This window comes from Notothenia coriiceps, unplaced genomic scaffold, assembly GCF_000735185.1.
Source record: "Notothenia coriiceps isolate Sejong01 unplaced genomic scaffold, NC01 NC01_scaffold00036305, whole genome shotgun sequence".
Classification (NCBI taxonomy): domain Eukaryota; kingdom Metazoa; phylum Chordata; class Actinopteri; order Perciformes; family Nototheniidae; genus Notothenia; species Notothenia coriiceps.
Genome location: NW_011369006.1, coordinates 20,567 through 37,738, shown reverse-complemented (window position 1 = coordinate 37,738; position 17,172 = coordinate 20,567).

Here is a 17,172-nt window from a genome sequence, read left to right as displayed (position 1 = left end):
TTTGACTGACAAACTGACTTTTTGAGGGGCCTGTGCCCATTCCAGTCAGAGTTTATTGAAGGTGATTTTGATCTCCTCCATGAGGCCACAGCAGTGGTGCTGCCATCTGTCACCTTGATTGCATGGCGGCCTCTCTGGGGGGAGCGCCATGGCTCCTGATCGTTTACAGATTGCGCTGCTTTCGCCTCCATAAGGGCCACATGCACATGGCCAGATGGTGAGCATACACGCTTATTATGAGTCTTTATCTCTGTGCAGGAAGGAGTGGAACCATTAGGCCTCCCTCAGGATCTCCACTCCTCTCTGCAGCCATGCTGTTCCTCCACAAATACAGTCCTCTTCTTCAGCTGTCACTGGCCCGCGACGACGACACACACACACACACACACACACACACACACACACACACACACACACACACACACACACACACACACACACACACACACACACACACACACACACACACACACACACACACACACAAACAGGACCACTTGTCAAAAAAACAAACACAGATCTACTCAGGGCATGTGATGGCTGTGTTAATACATCTGCATACACACACAGACACACACTAACACCTGTTTATAATCCTATATAATGGGAAAATATGGCATGTGGCAAAATGTAGGTGGGATGGGTGACATTTGTTGTCTCGGTGTCAAGCACTATATGGTATTTGACATATTGATATACTCTGAATGTCACACCTTTATGTTGAGGGTATAAGTGGCAAAGGCTGTGTGACCACCTGGGCCAATTGATTAACACTAACACGTGCTTTTTTTAAAAGGCATCAGTATGTGTGCCGGGAACATGTCATAATGAAATAATCAGAGCACTATAACAGAGTCTGTGTGCGTCCATTCATGCATGAGTCTGATCCAACAGATCCAGCCTGGTATGAGACATTGGCAGAAGGCTGTTGTCCCTATCCCTGACATATGTACTGTATGACCAGGAGGGCGGAGAGCATGTTCAGGATTCAAAACAGACATGTGTAACATCACCACACATTTGCCATGCTCCTTTAGAACCCTAAAGTTCATTTACTTCAATGCTGCGCACTGTTTGTTAAACTGTGGGATTTTATTGGGAGGCGAAATGGAATTCATAATTATTCAGGCATTTACGGTGTAATGCTTTAATGAGCATTTACTGAGCTATTCGCGAGAGGTAATATCCCACTTGATCAGAGATTAACAAAGAGCATTTCAGTGCACGCTTTATTGCAAAAGGCTTAACTGCTTGAAGCATGGCTTCATTTCTCTCAATTACATCTAATCTAATGTTTGGATTCCCTCAACAAAGATGCACTATTCAAGCGCATAGCTGACCTAATGAGTGAAGAAACACTACCTTGCATAAATAATCTCCACTGTAGCATATCTATTGAAAGAATTTACATAATTCCTTTGTGTGAGCGCTAGAAATACTTAATCGCTGCTTGTTTGTTGAAAGAGTGATTTGATATCAGGACAGCACGCACTCTATTGTCCTTTGCTGTCCCTGATCTTTTCTCCTGGGGCGATACTGCAATGTGCTGCACTTTTAGGACAACAGCCGGTTATCTGCGAGGATGAGCCCAGTCGTCAGTCTCCAGCACGGTGCACAAAATGACATACTGTACACTAGCCTGTGGTCACATTTACGTTAGGAAACGCTGCATGGCCACAGTCTGCTACATCACATAGTCATCTAAAGCACAGCAATCTGAACAACAAATGTAAATACATCCTAATATTAATTTTGTTTAAAATAAATCAAAATGTGAAGTATACTCCGTAGTAAATGCATTTACTTACAATGTACTTTTTGTGGTACTTGTAAATTAGTTTTTTAATTTTAATGTCAGTTCCTACATCTACTACATTCATGACAGCTTTAGTTACTTTTCAAATTAACATAAAGAGGAAACATGGAGAGTTTGACTACAAAACGATTGACTACAGTCGTTTTGTACCAAAAAAAACTGTCATTTTAAAATGTGAAAATATGCTGATTTTGCTTAATGATGTGAATCGTTGTAATGGAGAACTTATAATGTTGAGATTATACTGTTGGTTGGACAAAACAACACTTGTTTTCTGATGCAACTTCATGCCACAAGCCAATCACAGAAGCTGTCTTAAATGACCACACAGCACTGCAATGTCACCCCTCTAAACATGAAGATAATCGCTGATGAAAGAAGGTCAACGGGGCCTTCAGGGGCTGAGTGTACTGAGCAGCACCTGAATTGGACCTAAGCACAGACCGGTGGGGTATCGTGGAAAGTGCCACAAGCCCCCAGCCCTCAGCGCCCTGTCACAGACTGAAGGTGTCACCCAGGAAACAGCAGTGGAATTAACCTCAATGGGATGCAACCAAACACAGCCTGCAGCATGCCAGCACAGCCCGACTGAGCCTTTTCACTCTCCGCCCGGTCCAATAAAGCCAAGGCTGGGATGATATAAGTAGACTGAAGGTAGCATGATATAATATAAATCAGAAAATATCTTAATTGATCTCATTGTGTTGCTATGGAAGGCCATCCTGCTGCCATATGCATTAAAGAAGGCTGTGTACTCCTGATAAGTATAGGGACATGTTTATGGCTTTCATATTCAGCGCAGTAAATGCACACAGGTCAAACATACAACAGCAGCAAAACAATATTAGTTGCTGTATTGCTCAAGAGAACAAGCTTCTAGAGGTCGCCTTCAAAAGTATTTATAACCTGGAGGCCCCCGCTGAGGTGGAATCTCGGACATAAACCATCAATGTCAGATTAATCAAAATGAATGTGAAAATAATCGTATTCACATTCCTCACAATGCATCAACTATCTGTTTTGGGATGGGATTTGGTGGCCAAACTTCCATCTAATTGAAGAGGCTATGGCAGACCCCAGTGGAGACGTAGCACAGGAGCACACCAGAGCTGAGTTACTTAGAGCAAGCTTCCTCTTGTTTGCCTTTGAATTAGCTCTGGGATCACACACACACATACACACCCATTTCGGCACACACACGCACTCACTCTCAGCCTTTTTCACCCTTCTGCATCAATCTGTTCCCAAGCTGTTCCCACATTTTGGTGAATTTCCCAGGCTTATGCCTTGGCACAAGTGGATACTGGGGCTGATTACTTTAGCGTGAACCCATCAAGTCTGCCCAGTGCCTGCGAAGCGTGCACACTCAAAAAGCGTCTACCTTCCTCTTCTCGCAGTGATTTAATCGAAATGTATTGAGTGCAAGGCTGCAGGATACACCATTAACATTAGTTTAGTGAACATTTACATAAAAAGCACAGCAATAATGCCCTCAGATGCACCAACGCATCACATCATCCATAGATCTTTGATAAGACACAAACCCCAGCAACAAATCCAAACCTCATTTCAGATATAAATCCAAATTCTATTCTGGCACTCAATCCAATGCAGATTTTCCTCCTCTTTCTGTCTCATAAATTACAGTTCTGGTGCACTGTGCAAATATTACCAAGCTGTAAGACAGCTGTGCCCCATTAAAATGTGTTATGGTTGCTGATTTCCTACAGCACATGGTCATCTTGCCAAATCTACAGCCAGTAATTAGCGGAGATGAAATGTTTAATTGTGCCTTAATTTTGATAAAATCTATCTGTCACCCATCCTATAATCAGGCACTAAGCTCACAAGTCAAAGTCAGCAGATTCAGCCAGGCAGACATCCACTAACCTGACAGACATGTTGAGATGTCACTGCCCTGCTTAGAGCCCAGGAAACAGCACGATTGCTATTACTGCAAATATGGGGATATTCAGTTGCATGAAACTGTGTCTGTGTGTGCAGTTTGTCTCGGACAACAACACGGGAGCATGTGGGTGATCTTGTCAGAATCACAGGACAACAGGAAGAAAGCGTTCTCCGACAGATGGATGACAGGAGCGCAGGCAGGAGTGGGAGAAGGTCGAGATGGGAGAGACACAAAGCCTTCTGACGGGAAGAGAGAGTGTGATTTCTCAGGGTGCTAAACCGCAAAGTCCTGCCAAAGCACGGCCCAGGCTAAGAGGGGCCGCTTGTGACACCATGGGGGGGGACTGAGACTCAAGATGGGGCGATAGAGAGGGCCTCTTATTAGGTTTGAAGGCAAGAGGACGACTGAGGCTGAGAGTGAGGGGTGATGGTAATGTTACTGATGGTTTATTGGTTAAACTGCTCAACCAAGTAACCATTCTTATTTCTTGTTCAGTCTTGTGCATCCTACTGTAAGAATCTCTGATTTCCAGCGATGCAAATTTTGCAACACTTAAAAGTCTCATTTGGTGTCAAATTCATCAAATGACTTTTCAGAATAACGTATTTTTACAGTCAGATCAACCTTGAACTGAAACAAAGCGTGCATGTGGAATAGCATGCAGTAAGGACAGCAGCCGTTTTGCATATTTATGACTAATGTTGTCCCTGAGAGGCCGCCCCCTCCCTGGGGGCATTATGGGTGATTATTGTCATCTCAGTGCAGCCAGTTATTCACCAACATGCACCGCATAAAACACATCATTGCAAAGGCGTTGGACAGGAAATGAGACGCGGGGCAGGGCTCCAGGAGAAGCCCTTTCTAATCACAATGGCCAACTGTCACGCTCTGCCACAGCTTTAAGCAGTGTGGAAGGATTTCACTGCAAACTTTCGAGTGGATCTGCAGTGGTAGGACATCCTGCATAACATGTGGCACCCATGATAATTACGGCAGAATTAACACAGGCGGGTTTATGGCCCTTCTGCCGCCACGAGATGGCTGCCAGATAGACACAGGCCTCGTGTTTGAGCAGCACACTCGGGTCCAGACGCCCACCCGTCTCTAACACTTCTCACCACAACAACTGTTCTGGAGGAGAGGACCACTTTCAGCAGAGCTGCCTGTCACAAACCCTCTCATCCTCACAGCAGAGCCTGAATAAATTTGGGACAGTCCTAGGAAACTGGCAAAGTACAAACACAGAGGAGCCAAATGAATATTGTGAGTGCTAGACTTACGGTAAAGTATTTTCAACTCGAATTTTAACCATGAAGATAATCAGGAGGCCGTCCCTTTTAAAGTTTTTCTCACAGTGCAAAAGCTTATTCCGAGATATGTTTCTTAACTCGATTTCATTAAAAGATTAGAGGAAACGCAACCTGTGAGATAACTTGGAAACTATGTATAATGACTAGGGGTTGCAACAGATGCATCATCATGTATATATGGCGACTGAACTAGGCAACCATCAAAGCCACCGTGTCCTCTCATATGGAAACTCTATGAAGCGCCACTACAAGGGAATAAAGGAAGAAAGAAAAGCCAGCCACCCTCTCGTCCTTGATTCCTTTTTTTATTTGTTCTCGGATAAAAGAAGAACGTTTGCCATTTGCATTTTAAAACATCATGATCAAAAACAATTACCCGCCTCCTTCTGTATTTTCCCTCACAACAAACGAATGGGATTACAGGCCTTGGTGAGCACCGGCTTCTTATGGCCTTGTTGCTCTGACAATATTTGAAGTTTCCTGCAGTAACTTCATTAGGCGTATTTTGTCCAGAATTAGTGGAGCGTGCTGTAAATTGCTAATGACAGATGTTTCTCCACACTGTCACACTCCTTGTATCATTTGATTTGGAAAGCAACATACGGTGTTCTGCTCCATCAGTATGTCACAGACTGTCTGCAAACAGCTGGTCATAACTCAGTTCAGTGAAAACCATTACTTTCCAATGAAGTGCTGGACACGTTCCAAATTGGGTTTTGGCATGGCCTCAGCTGCACCCATGATGCAGCGCAGCCCAGTGTTGCAGGTACACATGGAAGAGGGGAGGAAGAGGAGGGGAGGAAGAGGAGGGGTGGAGGGAGCAGGTGAAGAGGTTTTCTACGAGTCCTCTGTCTCTTTGCTCTCCAGCCCGGCACGAAGCACACACACACACACACACACACACACACACACACACACACACACACACACACACACACACACACACACACACACACACACACACACACACAGGACTAAAGCTTCGTTATAAGTTGTGAGGTCAAAACATCATGTGACGTCTTCTTCTCAAACAGAATGTGAAGAATTAGGAAGTAAAAGTGATTTTTAGATATTAGTGATTCAGGCATTCATTCAGCTTTTTAAGTGCGCTAAATTCACATATGTGTAATTATTACATTACATTACATTTAGCTGACCCTTTTATCCAAAGCGACTTACATTAAGTGCATTCGACCAAGAAGATACAAACTTGAAGAAAACAGAATCATATAAGTAGGTTTCATAGAGCAAACCATTTAAGTGCTACTCAACAGGCTTTAGATAAACCAGTTCTTTGTTAGTCTATAAGTGCTTTTTATTTTGCTTTGTTGTTTTGTTGTTTGTTTTTCATTTTATTGCTTGAAGTGGAGTCGAAGAGATGAGTTTTCAGTCTGCGCCGGAAGACGTGCAAGCTATCTGCTGTCCTGATTTCAATAGTTCCACCATTTTGGAGCCAGGATAGCAAACCACGCGTTTTTGCTGATGGGAACTTGGGTCCCCCTCGCAGTGCGGGGTGCAGCGAGCCGTTTGACTGATGCAGAGCGGAGTGCACGTGCTGGGGTGTACGGTTTAACCATGTCCTGGATGTAGGAAGGGCCAGATCCATTCACAGCAAACCGGTGTCTTGAAGTTGATTCTAGCAGTTACCGGAAGCCAGTGAAGGGAGCGGAGGAGCGGCGTGGTGTGGGAGAATTTAGGAAGGTTGAAGACCAGACGAGCCGCTGCATTCTGGATGAGCTGCAGAGGTCGGATGGCACATGCAGGTAGACCAGCCAGGAGGGAGTTGCAGTAGTCTAGGCGTGAGATGACGAGAGCCTGGACCAGAACCTGCGCTGCTTTCTGGGTCAGCTGGGGACGTATCCTCCTGATGTTGTAAAGAGTGTATCTGCAGCAGCGGGTTGTAGCAGCTATGTTTGCAGTGAAGGACAGTTTGTTATCTAGGGTCACACCCAGATTCCTTGCAGTCTGAGTCGGGGAAACAACAGAGGGGCCGATGTTGATTGTTAGGTCAAGAGTGGGACAATCTTTTCCCGGAAGGAAAAGCAGTTCAGTCTTGTCAAGGTTGAGCTTGAGGTGGTGGGCAGACATCCACCGAGAGATGTCTGCTAGACAAGCAGAGATGCGTGCGACAACCTGGGTTTCAGAACGGGGAAAAGACTAAATGAATTGAGTGTCGTCAGCGTAGCAATGGTATGAAAAACCATGCGGGCTAATGACTGATCCGAGCGAGTTTGTGTACAGAGAGAAGACACAAACTCGCTTGGATCATTATGAGCCAATTAAACCCCATTTAAATAACTTGGTTCAGTTAGCTTAGCGTAGCATAGCCTATAGCTTAGTTTAGCTTAGCTTAGTTTAGCTTAGACTGGAAACTGGTTGTTGGACTATCAAAAAAAAGATAGAAATCTGCCATGTATAACATGTGCGCTCAATCAAGACAAAAACTAAAATGTAGCTAAGTTATGTGCCGGACGTTTTTCAAAAATGCCTTACCAAGATGTTACTGCATCTTTTTACAGGGCTAGCTATTCTTTTCATTTTTTTGAATTTTTTGCTAGTCCAAGCTAACAGTAGCCTGGCTTTAGCTTCATTTTTAAAAGACAATTATGAGATGTATAATTGTATCTGCATTGATCATGTAGAGCACTTTGATTCTTAACTTTCATAATTTAGTTGAAATCCTAGAACAGCCAGAACTGATACAAAATGTATTATGTAGACTCTAATAGCAGTGAATATTTCTGTAATTAAAAGGTAAAGCTTGGGCTGCAAAGCGCTGGCCAGGAAGACAGTGCTGTGTGCCAGGACATCTCACAGCTCAGCTGCTGCCTGCATGCAGCAGAAGTGTCATTGACACCTCGCTCAGCTTCTAAAGATACGGCAGTAATGACGTTCTGTATTCCTGGGCCTGTCGAGTCTGGGTGTTAGTCACTATTTGGCCCGAGTGGTAAAGATCTCAACAGCAAAATAGCATGCTGACAACATATGCTAAATTAATCTCAAATCATTCATTTAATCTTCCTGTCTTTTAAAACCACAGCTTGAAGGTCAAGAGGAAAATAGATGGATGAAAAGGCCCTTGAGGATAACATAAAAAAAAAACTCCACTCAATCAATTTGTGATTCATTACATTAAATGTCACTATCATCACACTGTCAGTGTTAAAAGGGGTCAAAAACACCAGCACCCGAGGGACCTTTTAGACGGACCTCAACGTCCTGTATCAAATCTGTGACCTCTGGCGATATCAGGTCCTTTTTATCTGCCCGCTGACTGTATAACTGTGTAAGTGTTTGGTAGCAAACCTGACAAAACAGAACAGAATTGGATTAATGAAGACAAATGTGTGAACTGGGTGGTATGAATGTGGCATTTCGCGTCCCTTTGGATGGTGTTTCTGCTGCAAAGGCCTGTTCTCTCAATCATTGTAATAAGGCTGATCCCCCTCACAGCTCTGACAGCTCAAGACGAGGCTGCCCTCATTCTATTCCCAGCTTTAACATTGGAGAAAACAATAGCCTGCACTAACAAACACAGATATGCAGTGGTGGATAATAACAAAGTACATTTACTCAAGAACTATAGAATTTTAAGGTCATCTCTTGTTTGTGCTATATATTTCAACTATTTTGGAAGACAATTTTGTACTCGATGAGATTGAGATTATTAGCCAATACAAAACAGAACCCAATGTTTTTATTATTGGTTATCCAGCAGTAGTATATAAAGTAATTAAAATTAGCTCTACATTTACCAGCTATGATAAAAACAGATCCATATCCATGATACATCCATATGATTCTGAAATGAGACATTAAGGAGTACTTTTACTTTTTGATGGTGATACTTTTGTACTTTGACATAATGCAGGACTTTTACTTGTAAGAGTACTTTTAGGATTTAGTATTGCTACTTTTACTTAAGTAAAACAAATCGGACTACTTCTTTTAACCCTGCAGATATAAAATGGATGAACCAAAGACAATATATTTTTGAAAAATCACGACAAGCTACAAGCAGAATTAATCAAAATTGTCGGATTTCAAGAAGGGAGTCTTTTATATTTACAGCAGGAATAATTATCTAATATATATATTTTATCTGGTTAAATGTTTAGAGAATAAAGATCATTTTGCAAGTGATTTTTTTCGTCATCAGCAACACCCATCAGTCATGTTTCAGGGATGAGAAGATGTACATATATTTCAGTGTACTCATTACTGCCTTTATCAGCACAGTGGAAGTACACACAGTGTCTTTAAGGAGTATTGTTAAGCTGCTCCGATGCCTCCCACGAGGATTGTTATTCTCTTGTGTTAACTTCTGTGCAGTGCAGCGATGTGTTTAATCACGAAGAAGTACAAAAAAATGAACCATAATTTGCATTTTCATGGTTGTGTAAGCTTTGCGCACGCTATCCACAGAGCATGTAACGTCCCTGCTTTTAATGGGATGTTGTTTACTTGTAAGCAGACATGTCTAATTGGGCTTTAGCTCGCGTTACACTGTGCGTGGTTCCTATTGGTTTATAGGTTCAATGTTAATGCAAAAAGTGGCAGCACTAACATAACTAATTACCTTTAATAAACGAGAAATTCTACCGTTTTATTACCCTGTCTCCTACTCCCTGACCCAAAACTGACAATTGTGTTAATTGGATCTGATGAGGTTAGTTGACACAAATTCACGTTTAACTACATTAAAGTGAAAGGAAGAAGACTTCGCCCCCGGAGTCATCAACTCAATCAACGCTAATGACTCTAATGCTTCTTTGAATTTAATACTCATCACACACCTAATCGAGGCTCAGGGAAGGAGAGGTGACGCTGGACCTGTTCTCTTCTTCTGTCGTTCTACACTTTTTGTTGCGTCTGACGCAGCTTTGACATTTTAGAAAAAGCTTTCGGAGTAGGTCAAAGAGAAATAAAAGAGTGATTCTTTCTGAATTTAGCAGAAGAAGATGTTCACATTTGCTCTAATTTCTCTGTTTATCTCTTGACCTTCACATTGCCTTTTAGAGATCCCATGTAGAGCATCTCTCCTCTCACTCACGCTCTGAGGCCCTCCACCGATTTCACCGAGAGGATCCTCAGCAAAACAAAAAGTCACATTTATCTCTGTAATTGGCCTCAGCGTTTAAGTGGATAATGTGGTTATTACTGCATTCTTTGTTTCCTTTCTTTCCCTTCCTTTCTTTCCCCTATTCTCTCATTTTTTTATGAAACTGTTGAGCTGGTAAGTGCAATGCAGAGGCACGTATGCACTCTGGAAAGGTAATCTAGAAGCCAGTTGAGCCATGACAAATAGGGACAGCTGGCCTAATTGAATCATTTGAGCTAAGACAGCTCAACTTGGTTATCCCCTCTGCAGCCCACACTGATATTAGTGCGGGAATCATTAGCCATGAAATCATGTCTGCTCTCTCTGACTGCATCCTTTATGACATGACAGCCAGCCCAGCCTGTCTGTTTCACTCTCGCACCCAAAAAGAGCCTTTCATCGTAAACAGGCAGAGGTGGAGGCAACCAGGAAAGAGTGGGATTTCTTTTTGTCTCGCTCTGGACGTTTGTTCTTGTGAAACCGAATGTGCAGAGTTTTGTGGTTACATGAAGGCGTTACTGTTCCGCTAAATCAAAATATCTTTCATCCTGGAGCGAATTTATTATTCCGTTCGTTAGAAATACTTTTTTTTTTACTTTGGCTGAAGAATATTATGCACATATTGCTTTTGAAGACATGTCTTTGTCCTCTTCTGGTCACATTTTCAATTGCGTCCTGTCACACTTCACAGCCCATAATGAGACACAATTACACTCATTCCTGAAGACCATTTGCAAAATAATGCAATCAGGTGGCCATGATGGGCTCCATCGAGGATTAGGGGGAGGGCTCTGGGAGGGGGGAGAGAGGGGGAGCCCCATGTCGTGAGACCCCTCCTGTCTCGCAGCCTGTTTTCTGTGGTTCCTCGCTGCAGGACGACCCACCATGCCAGGCTGTGCCATGCCAGGTGGTGCCATGGGCATCCACACAGCAGCGAGAGGGATATTGGTTTAGTGAGGGAGGGGAGGGCATTGAAGAATTAGCTCATAATTTGTCCTTTACTTAATTGCACAATGGTTTGTGTTGTCTGTTGAAAAGTGAACTATAGGCTCATTATTCTCCTCTTAAGCATTAGTGTAGTGCCGGGGACATGAAGCACGGTGAGCTCAATGGATGGTCTTTGTGCTCTGCGTAATAATGGACATCCATCCCAGAGCGAGGGTGCCTGGCTTAATGGAGCTCAGACTGGGGATACTGTGCAATGTTCAGGCCCATTTCCTTCTGACTCACATTCCACTGGGGTGGCATGACCCCAATGAGACGCTTGCTTTCCCCAGGTGGCAGTGAGCGATGCTCCTCCACAGCATGGGGCGGGGGGGGGGAGGGCGACGAGACCCTTCTTTGCCCAATGGGCTGAGCTGGAACCACAGACTCTTACACATCCCTTAAGCACACATACACTCTGAAGCACCCTTCACACCCTCAGGGTCAACAGCCCACTTTCAAGGAAATTTTGACGTGAGCAATTATTGAGGGTTAGGCAGTGACAGGTCTATTCCAGGTTTCTACAGGCGCACAAAAGAGAAGCGGACTGACAATCGTGTGGAATTACGACTCGGGTTGAGGCAGTGTGCCGGACTAAGTGAGCTTCATGTCTGTCTGCCTCTCCCCCCTCTACCCTGGGGGCTTTTAGACGAGCTCTCCCTGGATGTTTACACATCATTAAGGTCTCGTCTCTGCTCAGTAAAGAACAGCCCTGCATTGGTCTGGGATGGAAGGAAAAGACAGAGACTGGTCAAGCGTGAGAGAAAGAAAGCAGGGCAGCAGAGGAGGCAGCAGAGTCTCACAGACAGTGAGAAAACACTTCAGAGGAGCTGTGTATGAAGTTGAGATTCAGACTTTCAAACACAGAAGTGCTAAGAAAACTTTTGCATCATTGCATCACAAATATTTCTCACAATTAATCATATCCTTTGCAGTTTTGTCAAATGTGCCTATTAGACAAAATGAGCCGATTATTATCAAAAGGAAGTGATTAGTGATTGTTTGCATCATCAGCAGAGCTTTAAAAATAACTTCAGAAATGTGACTTCTGAAAGAAAAAAGCAGCAGCAGGAAAGTCTGGTGTGTGGCAGACACGTTAGACAACACTGGTAATGAAGCATTGGCAGAAAGGGATAATTATTTTAATTAATGATAATGGTTTTAATGATTCAACATTTTGGCTAATTGATTATGATTGATTGCACATTACTAAACAAGGAAAGTGAATCAGGGAGGTAATCAGGGAGATGACAGCGCAGGTCAACACTACAGCGTGACGGAACATACACTACACATGCTAATCAGACCCGGAGAGACGAGGGAGGAGAGAGACGGGCAGATGGAGGGAGAAATAAGTGTACAGGAGTAAAGAAAAGATCAAGATAAAAATGCAACGAAGAGGATGTTGTTGTCAAGACAGAACTGGAAAACTGTGAAAATAGGGGAAAGGCTCGTATAGTAAAAATATGCAAATTCAAGATGACTTTCAGAAAATAGCTGATCAGAAAATATGATGTGAATGAAGGATGACATCTTAAAGGTCACCTATCATGCTATTTTTAGGCAATAGCATAGGTCTCAGATATATACAAATATATAAAAAACATGTCTATGAAGTGTTTTGCTCAAAATACCAAACAGATCACCCATCTATAGCCATGCCTCATATCCCTCCATTTCACTTCCTGTTTCTAAAGTGCTGATTTTATGTATAAAGAAAAGGCTTTCTCTCTTGCCGGTTATACCACAAGGTGAGTTTCTTTTTACTTCCTGCTTCTTCACACACATGCTCTCCAGTGCAGGTTAGCTCTGAGCGTTAGCCATGCTAATGTAAACACCGACCATATTACGTCCAAAACAGTCGGGCATTGTTTCTGATAGCAACGTTTCTGATAGGGCCGTGGGTCCACATTTCAGATATTACGTCATATCGGACGCAAATCTGGATCAGCAACAAGCAATGAGAAAAGGGTTTTTTATAGGCTAACACAGCCTCTTTAGTATTTAAAAATATTTCCCTGTAAAATAATTAGATTTAAATGATAAAATGGGGCGAAACCTTTTAGGATATCAAATAAATTAGAAATACATGAGGAAAAAATGTGAGTTGTGTTTAAGGCAGATTTAATTTGTTTACCTTGTCCACTAAAACAGAATTTGTGAAGCCTCATTAATTCAATTAGGTTCCATAAAAATAAATGATATTATGAATTACATTTGAAACTAAGACGTAATTTCAAAGGCTCAGAAACTCTAACACAAAAGGGCCTGGGGTTGCATTCTGTGGATAAACAAGCCCCCTTTCCAAGAGGAATCAGAAACACTAGTGTCCCCTAAAAGCCACTTGAGGTGTGTTTGTGTATCGCAGCATTAGCATCACCCTGTGACCCGTTAAGGAGGGAGTCGGCCCTTCCTCTTCTCCTCTGGCTTCCCTCCATCCACACTCGATTGTTCCCAGACTCCCCTCTCCACCTCCATCATCAGTTGTTTGAGCCTCTAGCCGTACACCCCATGACATGCAAATCCATCCCCTTGATTTGGAGAGATGGTGAGTGGAGTGGTAAAGTGTCTTGCCCTCTGCCACCTTCCCCCTCCCCCCTTCTCCTCCGTCCTAACCAGAGTCTCATGCTCTTATGGGTCGCTCCTCAGAGTGGATAGACTGGGTTCGTGTTTAATTAATGAAATGTATGATAATGTGATTTCTTTAATAGAATGACATAGTCTAATGGTGTTGTGTGATTATGATTAATATAGTACTTTGGTGAGAGAGAACACCAGCCAAAGGCTAAATGAGGACCCCCTCTCTCTGGTTCCAGGCCTGGACACATTTCAGCGCTGCATGGACCTCTGATCAACTCTTGTTTCTGTCTCTTAGCTTAGATAGAGAGTGTTGAAATAGTTTGATTTAGGGAAATGCACTTATTCGCTTCTTTGCTGTTAGCTAGAGAAGAAACCGAGGTGAATAAGAAGTGGCAGCCAGTAGCTCATTAGATTATCTTACGTAGCATAAAAAGTAAAAACACAGGTATTGGCTACCTGTTATGTCCAAAGGTTACATATTCTGCATGGCAACATAGGCTACACATTTTGGACAACTTCAGGACAACATACATTTACATATAATGCACTTTTAAGTGGATATGGCAGTTAGCTTACATTTTCTTATTTTACACATTAGCATTCATTTGGAGTCATGTTTTTGGCCATGTGTGGGGAATATCTCGCTTTTAAGTTAAATATTCCACTTTCTTAACTTGCTAGTCGCTAATTTTGTCCGTCCTTTGGTGCTAAGCAGGTAGCGTACAGTTCCCCCTTCATTGCACTCTTTATGCTAAGCTAAGCTAAGCTAAGCAATAGCTGGCTATAGATTCATATTAACTTAAGAGTTATCTTTATCTCATTATATTAATGTCTACAGGAAAGCAAAAATTCTAGAATAAAGAAGTAGTACTTGAAATTATCACCAAATAGATGCTGTGCTAGCTTAATAGCATTTGACAATATTTATTCTCATGGTTTTTTCTCTCAAAAAGCTTGCTCCTATTTTATTGTTACTTTGTGAACCATCATTTTAACCTCATATACACATAAAGAAGATTCATGTCTTCAGCTGATCCGTTTAAGGAGGCCTATAATGATACTATGGGTCAAAGGTCGCTATTTTCTCTTTTAGGTGTAGACTGGTGGAGTGGCAGTCAGGCGTGAATCATATTATCCTTGAAGAGATTAATGTAGCAGACTGAATGAAGGGGGTAATGATGTGGACGAAGGCCGATTAAACCCCCTTTATGATGGGAGCAACTACTTTGATTTCTGTGAGGTGTTTCCTTCATTTTCCAAATATTCAGACTAATTTACCATATGGCAGGAAAAGTTCTCATTAGACGTGGAAGTGTTGCAACGTCAAAACCCATAAAATTGTAGTTGTGAGCGTCAGATGTGAACATGTTTGGCAGTGAGTGGACAGTGATGAATTAAGGTGGATGCTTCTCCTTCAGAAACAAAGCCTTCCATCACATCCACCTGTCTGAAGGTCGCCTGAAGGACAGAAGCGAAGCCATCGTCTGGAGAAACAGGAGGTTTGAGGGAAGTGCTTCTCCGCAACCGTTTGTCACTCTGATATGTGTTAAATGTGATAATTAATACTGTAATTTAACTAAACCCACTCTGCGAGGTTTGTAATTAAAACTGATGTACCTACTTAGCACACCAAGCATCACAGGTGGGCCCAAATTAATCTGCAAATAGAGCTAAATTGCCTGTGCTTAGCGTTTTCGTCAACGTCACTCAGTTTGGGGGGAAATATCTGTAATTAATTCTGATATAACAAAGTCATACATTTGAGGTTAAATGCAGCCTTGACAACAGACGCGATGACAGCAAGAGACCTCATCGAGTCGTCCCAGATGGGATCCACGACTTCGCTTTCTCCAAGATCTTGGCGGAGACTTCCTCTCACGACAGTTTGCAGATATGAAGGCAAGAGGAAATATTCAAAGATAGACTTGTGTGTTTTTTTTTTTCTCTTCTTGCACACGCTCTCCGAGTAAATCAAAATGAACTGGAGTGAAAGCAGAATTCCAGACTACAGAACGGAAAATGAAGTGATTAGTTCTGGATGGGAGCCAAATGAATGAATGCATTTTGATTTCGACTTGCAATGAAGCCGCACAATTATTTACGAGCTTGTGTAGTGAGAGTTTTTGCTCTCTTTAATTTCTATGTTACAATAGATCCAAAAAAATAACAGTTAACGATATGTTTGATATATCTAGTGCTAGTTAGGTAAATATCAGATATTTCTTTCATGGTAGAAATGGTCAGTAGGGATCTTATTCCAATATAAGCAGTATTCAAATCATTTCAAAACACAAAGTATATTTGATTATCACAAGAAAAGTGTGTTAAATTACTTTATTTTGCAAATTCAATTCTGCTTCCAATCATCAACAAGAACAAGGACACAAAATTAGCATAATGTAAAATAGATGTGTATTGTATTAAATAATAACAAGTGAAACACGCCTACTATGAGGCACGATATCGTTCATTGTTCTCTCCTGGGTTTTTGTTTTGGTTGGAGCAAAAATAGTAGATTAAACTGAACGACAGTCAAATCAAAGAAATAATCACATGTTTATGAATATTTAATATGGTCATGGCAAATAAGGCAAGTGATTAGGAGTTTCCATAAATTAGCAAATTGTTATTTTATGTTAATGAGAGATCTTCAGCTTTCTCTCATGAATAATTTATGAATCAACAAAAAAAAGTTTTGCGCGGGGAAGGAGTGAGTGGAGTCTGACTGTTGATCACACACACACACACACACACACACACACACACACACACACACACACACACACACACACACACCTATAGTTTTAAATGTAATTTTCACTTGATATTTGGGCAGGTTTCACAATATAATCAATTTTGTAACAAGGGCGCAGAAAAAACTGTGGAGATATAAGCTGTCAAAGTGTAATGATTGTAAAATGACATGACAGAGGAGCTGGAGGAAACGTGAGAACGAGCGTACAGTGAAGTGAGCAGGGAGGGGTCTCACTAAAGGGGTTAGTGTGAAGGCGGAGGAGAGGAGTGGGTGGGGCAGGAAGGGCAGCGAGTCAGAAAACAAGAGCAAAACAAATCTGTGATCTGGAACTGGGAGAGCAGCCACTCAGGAGGGATTAATGAGAAGTAGGAGGCTGTGAAATTATGTGGCCTTTGAGTGGGGAGAATGGCCCTAGCAGAGCATGGCCCTGAAATGAGGTGAGACAAACTTCACCTGATCCACAATTAACGGCGTCATGCGGATGGGTGACACGGGGTCACGGCAGGGGAGGGAAGAAAAACCCACAATTCACTTTGTGGCAAATTATCACCCCTCTGAAAAAGGGCAACCATCAGAGGAGGGGAGGATTTTACCTGTCTTTAAAAAAACGAAGGCTTGTTAGAAAGATTTATAAGGAAGCGTGAAATAGAGACAATTAACTGCAAAATAAAGAGTGGACGAGTGAGCGACAGAAAATGGGATTTGATTGCACGGGGG